Consider the following 15,449-nt stretch of genomic DNA (forward strand, 5'->3'; position numbering starts at 1 on the left):
TTCAGCAGCAGTAATGTAACAGTAATGAGAAGAGGGATTAGTGAGGGAAAGAAAGCTGAGATCTGGAGTAGATGAAGGAGCTAAGTAGAGAGGTGCAGAATTACCTGAGAGTGTCCTATCATTTGGCTGGTTTGTATTTTTGTCTTTGTTTTACCTTTAGAAATTGACAGTTCTTAAACTTGGTAGTGTTCACAGAATGGGCTGAAAATTTACTGATGTACAGTTTTCTATTAAGAAATGATAGTTCGATGGAATTGAAATAATCTGTGGGAATGGTTGGCAAGCTGCCCAGTTGCTTTGCTCTTGGCTGCTGGCCATCTTGTCTGCTCCCCCAGATGCCTGTTATGTGGGCCTGTTGCCTTGTCTGTTTCATTGTATTTTAAGTATTTGTACATTCTATCAAATAAAACAGCAAATCACCAATTAGAACACCAACTAGTGATTACTACTAAACCTACTACAGCCTTAATTGGAAAATAATTTTCAGTAATAATTGATATCTGACTAGTACTTGTTAACCAATGATCTCACATTTGGGTACATCAAACAATTGAACCTTTAAAAAATTACCGTATTCTTATTTTAGTGTAGCCATGAACAGAATATATACCCCAAAATATGCTATCCAGTAACATTTTTCATTTTCAGATGTTACTGACTAATGCAAAAATCAAATAAAAATTTAAGTGACCAGTGAGATTTGTTTTTCTGAAGCTGACGTTCAGCATTCTGAATGTGGGATTTTTTTGTTCAGTTTGCAGTTTGCAGAACAAACTGTTTTTATGCTAGAGCTAATGAAGCCTGGATAGCGACAGGCTGGTGTCTGTTTTCTTTTCACACCTCCTGTCCTTCCTTCTCCCACATCTCTTTATGAGCATATATGAACTGTAATTCCCCTGGTTTTCCTAGTGAAGCATCCTAAATGACATCTTGTTTCCTGTGACATCTCTGAACAGGAAAAGCACATGCTTGATAAAAATCTGTGCTAATGGGCTAAGTGTCACTTCCCGAAGAGGAGAGAGCAATCTGCTTTCTGAAAGCTGGCCTTGGTTTGGCAGCTCTTTTCTCTATCCAGCAGGTGTTTTCAGTGACATCCCTCAAATTTTTCATCTTTAAGATGGCTTGCTTTCTCTAAAATTCACAAAGGCAGCTAACAGGTTCAAGAGTTATTCAACTGGAAAGAAAAACATGTAAGTAGCAGCAGCATTCTTAGGGAACTTGGCTGAAAATTCAGCTTAAAAATTTTCCACTAAGGCGAGTTCCAAATATAACTTGGTTCTAGTTACTGCCCAGCACAGTGTAGCTTAAGATTAAAGGGAGCAACATTGGCAATTTTTCCACTTGATTTTTCTGTTTGTTTTCCTTCATTTTTTACTGGTTTGCCTGTGTGTGTTTGAATAACTTTATAGTCATTAATGCCTTAGTTTATTCAGCTTGTCCACTCCCATTTTATGTGGAATGCTTCAGGTAGAGCAGATGTGTAATGATAGTAATGTTTTTTTCCAACACAGTAACAATTCTCCAGCAGTCTGAAACTGACAGGGACATAGTGGAGCTACTTGTAAACTCTGTAGGTTTCCTATTTTTACTGGAAAGTACTGGAAAAGTTGTGAATCAAGAACATACAACTCAATACTAGTATTTTTATTTCATCATATCTTTTGAAGATGGTGGGTATAAATAGTGATGATCACTTTCTATATAAAAGGGAATTAAATATTTCAATAAACTGTCCAAATGTCATCTTCCGAAAAGGATATTTCAGTAATCCCCTGTCTCAGATCACAGCACAGATCCTCTTGAAAACTCTGCTGTGGCACATATAAAATAAGGAGATGGTTAATCACAACCAATGTGGCTTCACCAAGGACAAATCATGCCAGACACATTTTATGACCTTTTATGATAGGGGGGAGATTTAGGTTAGACATCAAGAGGAAGTTATTTAGTGTGAGGGTGGCGAGACACTGGAACAGATTGCCCAAGGAAGTTGTGGATGCCTAATCCCTTGGAAGTGTTCAAGGCCAGGTTGGATAGCGGTTTGAGCAACGTGATCTAGTGGGAGGTGTCCCTGCCCATGGCACAGAGGGGATATCTAGATTATCTTTAAGGTGTTTTCCAACCCAAACTGTTCTATGAATGTGTGTATACAGAAACAGACACTTAATTTCTGTGTTTTTATTGAAAGCATTTGTCAAGACATCCAATAATTTTTGTTAGGTCAGCATATCTAGCTGGAAAAGGAGGGAAGCCAAATCCTTTAAGAGGTGTGTAATAAGAGCAGTAGACATTTAAGAAAAGCAGAGGTTGAGAAGAACTGCTCTGTATTTAATTTGCTTCTGCTAATCAATACTGGGGCCTCAACTCAAGGGTATGGACAAAATAAGGAATTGCCTAGAGGACAGCATTGTGGGGATTTCTCTTTTATCTTTTCTGCGAAATTAGTGGAAACGGGTGTCTGAAGTGCTGGTACACAAGTGAGATAGTATGGTGAAAAAACGGATGGAGTTGGAGGTCCACATGCGGTTGCCCGGCAATGATCTCACTGGGGTCACAAATGAAGTGCAGTAGCTTAGGCATCTGGAGCACTGCAATGGTTGGGTACAGTCTCTTTAGGAAGGACAGACTGGGAGGGTGAAGACAGGGAGAAGCCCTTTATGAAAGAGCAGCTAGAATGTACAGAGCCCTGCTTTTGGCAGTTGAGAAGCCAGTTGAGAGATTATGGGTCAGGTCTAGTGGGTGTCTGTGGGTCATGGTTGTCTGCTACAGACCAGCTGTTAAAGAAATAGTAGATCAGGCCTTCTTCCGACAGTTGGAAGAAGCATTGTATTTATGGTCATAATAGGAGGCTTAGCCGTCCTGATATCTGCTAGCAGGGCAAAGCAACAGGGTACAAGCAATCCAGGAAGTTTCTGTATTTGAAAAGTTTCTGATAAAATTGAGGGAGGAGCCAATAAAGGGAGACAGTCTGATCATTTCATGCTTACAGATGTATTAGAAGAACTGTTTATGAATGTGAAGGCTGAGAGCAGCGTTGGCTGCAGAGACTGAAATTATGGAGTTTGCGATCCTGAACAAGGGAACAAGCCAAACAGTAGAATCAAAACCCTGGTTTTGGGAGAGGAGACCTTGGTCTGCCCAGGGATCAGCTTGGAAGAATTCCTTGGATGTGGCCCTGAAGACAAGAGGAGTTCATGAGACCTTGTTAATATTAAAGAATAACTTTCTGTGAGCTCCAGAACAGTCCATCCTGACTTGCAGGAAGTTAGATGAAAGAGTGGAATCCTGTGTGATTGAACAAGATGCTCCTGACAGAGCTCAAGCATTGAAAAAGCATAAAAGACGTAGAAGCAAGGATTCAGGGGGAATATAGAAACATTGTCCAAACATTCAGGGATCTCATAAGGAAAGCCAAATCCCATGTTGAATTGAATTTGGTGCGGGGTGTGAAGAGCAACAGGAAGGCAACTTCTGCAAGTATATTGGTAGCAAAAGGAAGATGAAAGACTCTGTGAGTTTGCTGCTGCCATCATTATTTCAAGACCTTTGAGACCAGTGGGAAAGTCTGGACCCAGGAAGATTTGCTCTCAATAGAGGAGGATCAAGTTTGGGAATGTTTAAACAGGCTGGTTATCTACAAGTCCATGAGACCTGGGGGGACACATCAGTGAGTGCTGAGGGAGATTGCCTGTGTCACTGTGAGAATACTCTCAGTTACTCCAGAAAGGTCATGATGATGGGGGAAGGTTTCTGAGGCCTGGGAGAAAAGCTAATGTCACTCTTGCCTTCAAGGACAAGAAGGAGGATCCAAGGACCTACAGGCTAGTCAGCTTCACCTCCTTGGTCAGGTAGAAATAGGAAATTATCCTGAAAACTACTTCCAAACACACCAAGGGCAAGCATGTAATTGGAAGCAATCTGTATGCATTTACTATGGAAATTATGTTTGGTGAACCTGATAGCCATTTGAAACCCAATGAATAGCTTGGTGAAGGGAGTGAGAGACATGGATATTGTGTTTGTTTACTTTAGAAAGGCTTTCCACACTGTTTCACATAATACACTCCTAGACAACCTGATTAAGTACTGGACTAGAAGACTAAGGAAGTGGTCTGTGTGGTAGATTGACATTTGGCTAACCTGGGCTCAAAGAGTTGTGATCAGCATCACAAAGTCCAGCTGGAGGCCAGATACTACTAGTGTACCCCATGGGTTGATAGCGGTGCTAGGTTTCATCACCTTCAGTTAATGACCTGCATTGTGGGGTAGAATGCACCTTCAGCGAGTTTGCAGAGAATACAAAACTAGGAAGAGACTACATAGTTGTGCTGCTTTTCAGAGGGACCTGAACAGTCTACAGAAACCTCATGGAGGCCAACAAAGGGAGCTACCAAGTCCTGTATCTGGAGGAGTAACTCAATGCATCAGTACAGGCCAGAGGCTGACTGGCTGGAAAGCAGCATTGCAGAAAAGGCCGTGTGAGTCCTGGTGGGCAAGTTAACCATAAGCCAGCAATATGGTGTTGCAGCAAAGGCATCCAACAGCTTTCTGGGTTGAGGGAGGCGATCTGTTGTGGCTAGGTCCAGTGCTAGGTCCAGTGCTAGGCTCTCAAGCGCACTAAAGGGCCATGAGGCTGATTAAGGACATGGAACATCTGTCATAAAAGGGGAGGAGGCTAAAAGAAGCAGGGATTGTTCAGCCTGGAGAAGAGAAGGTTCACCGGATGTCTTACTGGGGTGTACAAAAACCTGATATGGGAAGTAATGAAGACAGAACCAGTCTCTTCTCAGTGGTGCATTGTGAAAGAAGGAAAGGCAGGAGGCACAAATCAAAAGCATAAAATTCCTTTTAAGCATGAAAAAAACTGTTCTTGTGTTTGTTGTTTTTTTTCTTAATTGCGAAGGTGATTAAACGGTGGTGGAGGTTGCCCAGAGAGGCTGTGGAGCCTCTGTCCTTAGAGACAGTTAAAACCCAACTGGAAAATGTCCTGGGAACCCTGTTCTAGTCGACCCTTCCTTAAGCAGATGGTTAGGCTTCCTCCAAGCCCAAGGTAGGTGCATTCCTTTGAGGAGAAAATCAGGCAGAGATGGTAAATGACCTGCATGGATAAGCAATGATTGTCTGAAGAAAGTCTCATGGAAGAAAGAAATGTACAGTTTGTGGAAGAAGGGATTTGTCACTTGGGAGAACTATAGGGATGTTGTTAGAGTATGTAGGAAGGCAACAAGAAAGGCCAAAGCCCTCTTGGAGCTTAAACTGGCAAAGGAAGTAAAGGAGAACAAAAAGAGCTTCTTCAAATATATCACTAGTAAAGCAAAGAATTAAGGGAAGTATGGGCCCATGGCTGAATGAGGTGGGAGCCCTGGTAACGGAGGATGCAGAGAAAGCAGAGTTACTGAATACTTTGTTTGCTTCAGTCTTTACTAAGACCAGCCCGTATGAGCTTCAGGCCCTGGATGTAGGAGAGGAAGCCTGGAGGAGGGAAGACTCTCCACTAGTCAATGAAGAGTGGGTCAGAGATCAGTTATGTAAATTGAATGTGCAGAAGTCCAAGGGCCCTGACGAGATGCACCCAAGAGTGTTGAGAGAGCTGGCTGATACTATTGCCCCACCACTCTCCATCATTCTCAAAAGATCATTGCAAACAGGAGAGGTGCCTGAGGACTGGAGGAAGGCAAATGTCACTCCAGTCTTTGAAAAGGACAAGAAGTAGGATCCAGGAAGTTACAGACCAGTCACCCTCACCTCCATCCCTGGAAGAATGATGGAGTGGCTCATTTTGGAGCTCATCTCTAAGGACATGGATGAGAAGAAGGTTATCAGGAGTAGTCATAATGGATTTACCATGGGGAAATCATGCTTTACTAATCTGATAGCCTTCTATGATGTTGTGACCTAATGGGTAGATGCAGGGAGGCCAGTGGATGTAGTCTATGTAGACCTTAGCAAGGCTTTTGACACTGTATCCCATAACATCCTTGTGAGCAAGCTCAGAGTATTTGGGATAAAATAATGGATAGTGAGATGAATTAAGAAATGGAGCCCAACAGAGTGGTGGTCAATGGTGCAGAGTTGAGCTGGAGACCTGTAACTGGTGGAGTCCCTCAGGGATCAGTGTTGGGCCCAGTCCTGTTCAACATCTTTATCAATGACCTTGGTTACAGGACAGAGTATATTCTTAGCAAGTTTGCTGATGACACAAGGCTGGGAGGATTGGCTGATTCAGCTGAGGGCTGTGCAGCCATTCAGTGAGATTTGGACAGGCTGGAGAGCTGGGCAAAGAGGAACCTAATGAAGTTCAACAAGAGCAAGTGCAGAGTCCTGCACCTGGGAAGGAACAACAAAATGCCCCTGTATGGGCTACGAGGTGATCTGCTAGAGAGCAGCTCTGTGGAGAAGGACCTTGGAGTCCTGGTAGGCAGTAAGTTATCCATGAGACAACAGTGTGCTCATGTGGCCAAGAAGGCCAGTGGTACCTTGGTGTGCATTAAGAGGCGTGTCTCCTCCCCCTCTACTTGGCCCTGGTGAGACCTCACTTGGGAGTACTGTATCCAGTTCTGGACTCCCCAGTTCAAGAGGGACAGGGATCTACTTTGAGAGAATCCAACGGAGGATCTATGAGGATGATTAAGGGACTGGAACACCTACCTTATGAGGAAAGGCTAAGAGAGCCGGGGCTTTTCAGTCTGGAGAGGAGAAGACTGAGAGGAGATCTACTTAATATCTATAAATACATGAGGGCTGGGCATCAAGAAGGCAGGGACAACCTCTTTTCACTTGTGCCCTGTGGCAGGATGAGGGGCAATGGACTCAAACTGGAGTATAGGAAGTTCCACCTCAGCATGAGGAAGAACTTCTTTACTATGAGTGTGATGGAGCACTAGAACAGGCTGCCCAGGGAGGCTGTGGAGTCTCAGTATCTGGAGACTTTCAATACCTGTTTGGATGCCTTTCTGAGTAATCTGCCATAGTTTTTTTGGTCCTGCTCTGGCAGGAGGGTTGGACTCAATGATCTTTGGAGGTCCCTTCCAACCCCTAATATTCTGTGATCTCCAGAGAGATTCTCAGGTTTTTTGTACAAATCTTTGGCAAATTGATTTAGTTACAATGCATTCAGTCTCAAATGTGGCTTTGAGATCAGAAGGTTTTTCAAAAATCATATATTATACAAAATAAATTACAAGCTTTGTGATTGTTAACAGCATTCAGGGAATCTGTAGAAAGAGCATTAAATTTGGTTAAAGGAGTTGTCTCTATAAAATGTCAAGGTGAATTTAACTTTTGTATTGCACAGCACCTTTGCTCACATGATTTATTATATTTAAATTATTTAAAATATTTCTAGCAAGTGGAAAGTTGAGATGTTTACACCATGTGAAATTTTATAAGCTTCAGTAGAAGACACATAATCAGATACCCATAGCAACGATCACTCTTGAGCTGTTTGCTTGGCTGTTTCTTTTAATGACAAATTTGAGGAGGTACACTAGCTGATCAGTTGATTATTTTGCCAAGGACCTACATTTATTAATGGATAAAGCAATACCCAGTTTATAAAGCTGTGTCAGCTCCATCGTTAATGAAGAGGTTTTTGAGTTATTTGATGTTGCTTTACCATTTTGTCTTTCATATTAAAGTGTTCTCTGTGAAGCTGTTGTGGCACAGTGTATTTACTCAATAAGTTTTGAAACTATTAAAGTATCTTCAGTTAGTTACTCTGTGGTTTTGGTAATTCTCTAGTAGTCATCTTGATGTGCCCTGTTCTCTATGTAAGAAGCAGCGTTTTTACAGGTAGTGCTGGAAAGCTGCTTTTTGGACAGTGGTGGAACCAGGCCCCCTCTTCAGCTTCTTTCACCCATTTCCATGGGTGAAAATGATAGGACAGCAGCATTTCAGAGAAGTTGAAAGAGTAGTGGTGTTAATTTAGAAGGGAGTTATAGGGAAATGCAGCACTGATGGAGAGTTGTAAAGGGTGTGGACAAATGTACAGTCTTCCCTGAAGAAGAGATGAGAAGGGAGTGGGATGTGGAGGAGAGCATAGTAATTTCAAAAATAGGCACCACTTACAAGGAAAAAAACCTACTATTTCCTTACTTTGTGGATTGCGTGGAATTTTTATATTTTGTTTGTTTTTATTTTCTGCTAATCTGCCTTAATTCTTCTGTGAAAGGAAAAAAAGAAGTATTTAATATAAATTAAGAAAGATGTATTAACAAGTTTACAAATAGTAGGTGTATTTTGACAGTACTCTTTGAAATTATTTTATTAAAGACAAGAGGAAACTGCTTTGTAGTTATTTATGAAGATGTTACATTAATGGTATTATATATGCCAGATTGTATTTGTAACAGTAACAATGACTTTTATATATTAATTGCTTTCATGTTGGCTGCAGGTATACAGGCACACACCCAGCAACATTTTTTTTACTGTTGCGATTATTGCTCAAGAGGCAGGATCGTTCAAGCATGTTGTTTATAGCTGTATTTTAAAGACCCTGTATAAACGTCATGATTTTTCAGGTATTGCAGAATTTCTTGAAGACCTCAAAAAAGGCAAAACTAATGTTATTAATTTGCTATACACCACTTACAGGGATTTTAGTATTTTTGCACGTGTTGGGAGTGTGTAAGACATTTAGATAGACAGCTCTCTTTTTCATGTTTGAACAAATCTAAATAAATTGTATTTGAACCCTCCCCTCTTTCTCCTGAACACTTGCAGTCTTTGTGACTGGAAGAGCTAGAGCTTGTGAGCTCTCAAAGGCATGTAGCTGTTTATGCACAAGAGCCTGAATGTAATTTTTTATGTAATATATTTTCTCCTGGGACCTGTCATTATATATTGAATAGTTTCAGAAGGAAGTATTAGGTACCATACTGTCAAAACTTCATCTTTCTATTTTTTTTCAGGAAAAAAATAAACATATTCACACATTTAAACACAGAAACTGTTCTTTTGCTTTGAACAGGTGGCTGAGAGACCCTGTGACCACAGGATGCGATGTAAACTGTAAAATCTTGTTTTCCTAGTTAGGTTTTCTAAAGAGCAGTGGCCCCTTGCCCACGTATGTGGTGTGATGTAGGCCAGACTGCAGCTTCCTCTGGAACTTGGGCAGCTGTGGAAGGGCATTCAGAGTCCTGCTGGAAGAAATTTTAATATGTCATCAAAGGCTTTGATTCCTGGCAGTAGTAAGCAAGTGAAAAACAATCACTAGTCTCATAAGGGTGCTGAACTTGATCTTTTTTCCAGAGTTTTCCTTCAGCCTTACACCAACCAAACTGCATGGGGAATTGTTTCTTTCCTTTTCCTGTGTATTTTTATTTTTAATTTTGTGGTATGTTGGGATACGCACTGATTTCTGTCTGAATATTACCAACTTTTTAATGAAATAAAGGGATTATTATACCTACATCTTGCCCTGCCCTTTAGAGTCTTAAGGAAAAAGTGGTGTGTATAAGCCTACATGTCTCACTGATAGAGGGACTGACTGCATGGTGAATGCCGACAGAAATGCTATGATGTTATTTTGTGTTTTTATCCATTTTGTACTGACCCACAGAACCTGTATTCATTCATGTTGAACATTTGTTTGTGGTTTAGGAGGTAATATAGTATTTGGGTTTTTTTGTTTTAATGTACATTACCTGTATAAATCTTTCATATAGGATTTCACTCTGTTGGAAAAGTCACTGTAGGTTTCATATGTGTTTTGTTGGTAGCAGTGTAGGCTTAAAGAGCTGTTACTTGTTTTGGTTAAATTCTCTTTTGCTTCTGCTAATGCGTTTGTTGGGGGGGGATACGCAGTGAACTTGGCTGAGAAACTGATGCAGTTAAAAATAATCCTTTTTTATCTGGATATTAATAACTCAGATCAGTTCTGGCATCTAGTTGTTTGTAGTACTCTACAAATGATTGTATCAGCAAAAATGAGAGGCAGTGTTAGGGATTGTTTCTGAATCAGCAATCCTGTGAAACTATGGCAAAAACTGTTCCTTTTCATTTTTAAGTTGGAAGACTCCTACTGGATGCTGCCCTTAGGCTGCACTGGCTCTTTAGTGTCTTTTTCTATTGTATTGACTATCAGGAAGTGTCTGTCAAACAGATTCTTATTGGCAACACTTCCTTGTGTTTATTAAACACAAGTTTAGTCTGTAACATGGTCTCAACTGATTGTGGCATGTAAACGTGTTAGTGGTGAAAAATACTTGGACTCGGATTTGGGAACTATGTGCCCTTTTTAAGTCTGAATGCATGTATGGCCACTTGTTGCACAGGACAGGTGCATTTTTCTCCCCCTTGGTTTATAAATAAAGTGTGAATCCGATGGTATAGTCTGGTGTCTTTCTGCTGGGAGCACTGGCTGTGTGCTTGAAGGTGGAGCGAAAGGGTTTGTTGTGAACTTGGCCTGAAATAGCTAGAGAAGACAGCACATGAAATGCTGGGGATCTATTTCCATCTTGTGCTTTAAAGAGACTAAAACACAGCTATATGAGTTACTGCAGAAGGACTGTGAGATAAGTGGAGTTTTCCTCGTAGGCTAATTTTTTTTTTTATTGATTGCTTATAATAAGTAAGACCAAAAATTCTTCAACATGCTAATTCATCTCAGTTACGTAAAAAGTTACATAAATATGTATTTTTACCTTCTAAGTTAACCTGTCAATAAAATACCATAGCTTATACATTTTGTAAACTACAATTGAAAATGTTGCTCAGCATTAAATAGTGCATGTAAGTAGCAGAATATGCAATATATCTTGACAATCTTCTAAAATTTTGTTAGCGTGTGAAATGGAAAAAGGTATTTGAGCCATCTAGTGGTTGGTATGAAACATTTTAGCATTTTGAGTAGTTCGCAGAAAGTGTAGCAGTCGCCTTGGAAATAGTATTTCTAGTTTGCCTGCTTTTAAATATAATCCCTGTAGAATGAAACAATGCAGACATTCAGGTTAAAATTTGAGGTAAGGTCTGTTTAGGTTTGTGGCTTTTTAAATTTACTGTAGAATTTAGTGAAGAGAGAGAGCTGCTATCATAAAAATACATATTTTAAGTTAGTAGCCAAAGAATGAGTTTTGTTAGCATGAGACATGCAGGAAGTGTGGGGGTTGTTAAGACATTCAAGGAAAGCATTGTAATAAAATAGTTTTATTTTCTATGTCTTACAGAATAATGTTTGAAGGGAGAAAAGTAGACTTGAATTCTACCTCATCAGTTATTTTCAACAGGATTCTGAGTAGGAGAGAGTAAATTAGAACCATTATATTTACTGGAGAAAACACGGGATTTTTTAACCTCTATAAAGACGAATCTAATGAACAATCAATAGACAATATTAATGGTGTTACATATGGATAGAGCTGTAATAGTTCAGAACAGATACGTATGATTCATACTGACATTGCAGAATTTACATTTACATTTGAAATAAAGTAATACAGAGTATTAAATCATGCTCTGTATTTTATTGAAAAGAAAGTAGCAGTCTCAGAGACTTTTACAGTTATTCTCAAATGCTTTGTAAGGCCAAGTGAGAATGAGAGGTCATAGGACAAAGGACAGAGCACTAGTGGTTAATTTGTATTTTATTTGGGTGGGGACAGCCTGAAGGTTAATGTGAATTTGGTATATTAATCACATTTGGACAAATCACCTACATCTTGGTCCTGTTGTGCCTTCAAAGTGTATTAACCTATAGGATCAAAATATCAGGTAAATTAATCTTCCAAATCTGTAATTCTTTTGGACTATGCATTTTAATAGGTTTCAGTAGCGGAAATGAAATTATTTGAAGATTGAAGAGTTTTTAGTTGTCTGGCATATTTTCACTTGAGTTTTGCAGTGTGGTGATGAAAGATTTTTGTTATAACAGTTATTCTAAATCTTTACAATGACCTAGTCTTGATTGCAGTTGGTGGATCACTGGACAGTTTGTTAACTTTTGTTCTTAAAATGATCCTGGCTTGAGCACACTGATGGTTAGTAGCTAGATATGCGCTTTATTCTGCGGGCTTCCATAGATGTGAAAATCTCTCTGTCCTTTGTTTACAATTACTTCTAAATCAAGGCATTATGTATTCTCAGTTTTTGAGTTTGCCTGCTTTCCTAGTCTGTTGTTGCCTGGGCATGCCTGGGAAGCAGGAAATACATGGGACACAGAATTAGAGATCTTTTATCTTTCTGATATCCATGTTGGTTTTTTGTTCAATTAAATAGAAATGTGGTTTTATGGTAGTATTGAAGTGTATTCATTTATTGTTTATGTACTTCCCTTTCCACTCCCCTGTTGACATCTTCCATCATACCACAGCACTTTCCTGGAAGTTGTCCGTTGCTGAAGCTATGATCCAGCTGTATTCATGAAGGGATCTTTAGCATTTCCCCTCTTTTTATTTTGCATTTAGAAGATGCAGATGAGATTAAATGAAATAGTAATACTGGGTCCTGTTTCTGATGAGTGTAGCTCTTTGAATGGTGTTTTGGTTACCACTTATTTTCTAGGAGAAATCTGTTAATAACATTTATATTTGGATTGGGTTTAAGGCATAACTATGATTCCTTTTGTGGAATTCCAGATATTTATTTTTTTTATTGGAAGAAGTGCATGCAAATGGAAGAGGGATTATCTTGAGCTACGATCTTCAACAATAGAAATTTCATCTCTTGTCCGTGGATTGGAGCTTTGTATTTTTTGGGATGTATTTCTGGTCTCTCAAAACTAGAATTATATATAAGGAAAGCCTAAAGATGTGTCATAGGCAGCATGTACATTTTGTCTCCTGTAAATAATGGAATAGCTCTGCTGGAAAGAAAACAACTATGCTGTGGCATAACTTTTAAAAAGAAAAAGCCATTTGTTTATTTTTCCTAATTTAGGAAATACGTAATAATTATTTGTGGAATTGAATAGCTAGACATTCATTAGACCTTCTTAGTAGTGTCACTTTAGAAACAAATCTGTGAAAAGAAAATGGGAGGGAAATGGATTTACAAAGGAGAATGGTGTGGTGTGTTTTTTTCCCTTCTGCAAAGTAGGAAATAGAAAATAGAATTTGGACTAACGATGAAAAAATATGGATGTCTTAGATTTGAAACTGATAGTCTGTATTTTTGATGTTCAGAAAAGTGAAAATTCCTGAAGCATATTTTCTGATTCATATAATTAATGTTCTGCTTTATACACTGAAATTGGAGTGTGTAGATTTGTTTACTTTTTTTTGTGAGTATAAATTGTTACAACTATGAAATGGTTTTCAGTCATAAAACATTTTTTGTTATATTAAATTTCCAAAGACCTCTACTCTTTCATTTCCTTCCCTGCTGTTGTACAAGTATAAAAAAACCCATCAGACTCTCTGATGTAAAAGTACTTGAATATTATTGTTGTTATAATTCTGGTATAAATTTTTGTGAAGAATAACTTCTGGTTTTGTTTGGTTGTTTTTTCTTTTGTTCTTTTAAAATGTCTGCCTATCTTTTAATTCCTTCTTTCTGGTTCCTCCTGTTTAAGGTAGAATTTAACTATGCTTATCTTACAATGGAAATAGAATGCCAAAGGATGAACAAAATACTAGAAATTCAGTCCTACAGCATATGGTTGTCTTATCTGGGTTTTAAACATTGTATCTTTCCTTTACAGAATGCTGCCTTTTTATATGGCCTTGGTTTGGTCTACTTCCATTACAATGCCTTTCAATGGTAAGTTGGAACAAAAGTAACTATCAATATTGTGTGGTTTTATTGTCATGCAAATATTTGAACTTCTGTTCAGTATGAGTGTATGATAGTTTATTTTTTTTTCTATTGTGATGTTTGAAGCTATACTGTTGTGGGTATCATATCTGACTTACTGTAACATACCTGTTGGAACCACAGGAGAATTTTAGTTTTCTGTAATATTATTTAGCAAAGAGGATGAAGCAGTATGATTTGACAGGTTTTTGTTTTCAGTGGTCTGTAGCCTGTGATTGTTTGAAAACCTGTTCACAAAAAAACTTTACTTTTCTCTTGCAAAAGAAGTGGCAAAGTGGGCTCGTTTTCATTTAGCTTGGTATCCAGTCATTTTTACCTAGCTGTATAATGTGAAACGTTTGGCTGTGAGAAGCAGTACATTCAGATTTGAATCAGAATGTCAAACTAATGTAAAAGCTCAGAATTAAAAAGAGCTGTCAATTCTGGCAGGTCTTTGGGGACTGAAAGGGGCTCATGTTGGATATGGGTGGTAGGTTAGTTTTCTGTTGGGGTGTTGGGTTTTGCTTTATCGGTGATGAGAGAAGAATGAAGAATGGAATAGGTTCTGTCACTGGGGTTCTGTTGAAGGGTTCTCAGACTTCCATTGCGGTTAGTGTTACTAGAAAAATCTCAGTTGCCTTTTATAGGTCAATGCTTTTTTACACTCAATATAGGAACTTAGCGTGACTTTACTGCACTTGATTGATTACTAAAAAGTTTATAAGCTTACTGAACTAAGCACTGCTGCAGTTAAGGAGGCATCAAGTGACTACTGACTGATGGTTTGGATCATAAAGTAAGATATTCCCTCCAATTGTTTCTATGAATCTGTAAGACAAAAGATTTGTGCTTTCCTCAGGATAATGTAAATAAGTTTTTATTTCTTCAATTAAGATAAGTTGTTTAAATCATGAGCTCAGAATCTGTTTGGCTTTTAATTTCAACTTATTGCTTTATTTATTGGTAGTGGTGTAACGAGTGCCATCTATTGTACATTATGCAATTCTGTTGCATTCTAATTATCAAGAGAAGAAAAGTTTTCAGAAAACCCAAGAATCCACTATTTTTAGGCTTGATCAATCTTTGTTGAATTTTGCCAGGTTTCAGAACATTCTTTTTCTTATGCAGTTTTGGCTTCATCATTTAACATTCAAGAGTATTTTGTGCACCAGTTCTTCTTACAAGGCATATCTAGTGACAATTTGCACAGTGAAAATGGTAGAAAGCTGTTTAAAAAGACACTGCTTAGATTTAAAATAGTTGATTTTTTGAAAGACCACCTGTTTCACATCTGCCATTGTGCTATTTAGCACCTTCCAGTGCATGGAAAGCAAAGTCAGTATTAAAAAAATTAAGTAATGATAAATTACATATAATATAATCAAGTAATAAAGTAAGTATTAATAAATTAGGTCTTTGAATTAATTTAGACTTTTCTTCCATGTCTTTAAATAAGCTTGTTGAGAGCGTGAGTACAAATTGATGGCTTTACTTGTAATGTCTTGACTGCATGTAGAGCTTTATGTTAAACCTGTGTGGAGTAATGATACATGCCACTTGATTCATACAGCAAAGTTACATATAGTGTGGTACTAAAGAAGCTGTGTGTTGTTAGAGGGTTGGATAGATTTTTTAGAGGAAGAAAATTAACACAGATAAAACTTTACACGTTTATATGTGGTTTTTTTCAGGTTTTGTAATCCTTTTTGAGTGTTTCC

The 15,449-nt window shown here is 38.5% G+C and overlaps 1 protein-coding gene across 5 annotated transcripts in view; it reads left to right on the top strand.

The window, feature by feature from the left end:
* The window catches only part of KDM6A (lysine (K)-specific demethylase 6A), a 129,175-nt gene that overhangs the window by 29,716 nt on the left and 84,010 nt on the right, over positions 1-15,449 (top strand). For all 5 annotated transcript variants that reach the window (XM_009997874.1, XM_009997890.1, XM_009997882.1 and 2 more), the window contains exon 3: positions 13,640-13,698. The gene's annotated coding sequence lies outside the window, so the exon portion shown is untranslated. The remainder of the gene's footprint in view (positions 1-13,639; positions 13,699-15,449) is intronic.

The sequence above is a fragment of the Chaetura pelagica genome, unplaced genomic scaffold (genome assembly GCF_000747805.2).
Source record: "Chaetura pelagica isolate M959 unplaced genomic scaffold, ChaPel_1.0 scaffold360, whole genome shotgun sequence".
NCBI classification, from domain to species: Eukaryota; Metazoa; Chordata; class Aves; order Apodiformes; family Apodidae; genus Chaetura; species Chaetura pelagica.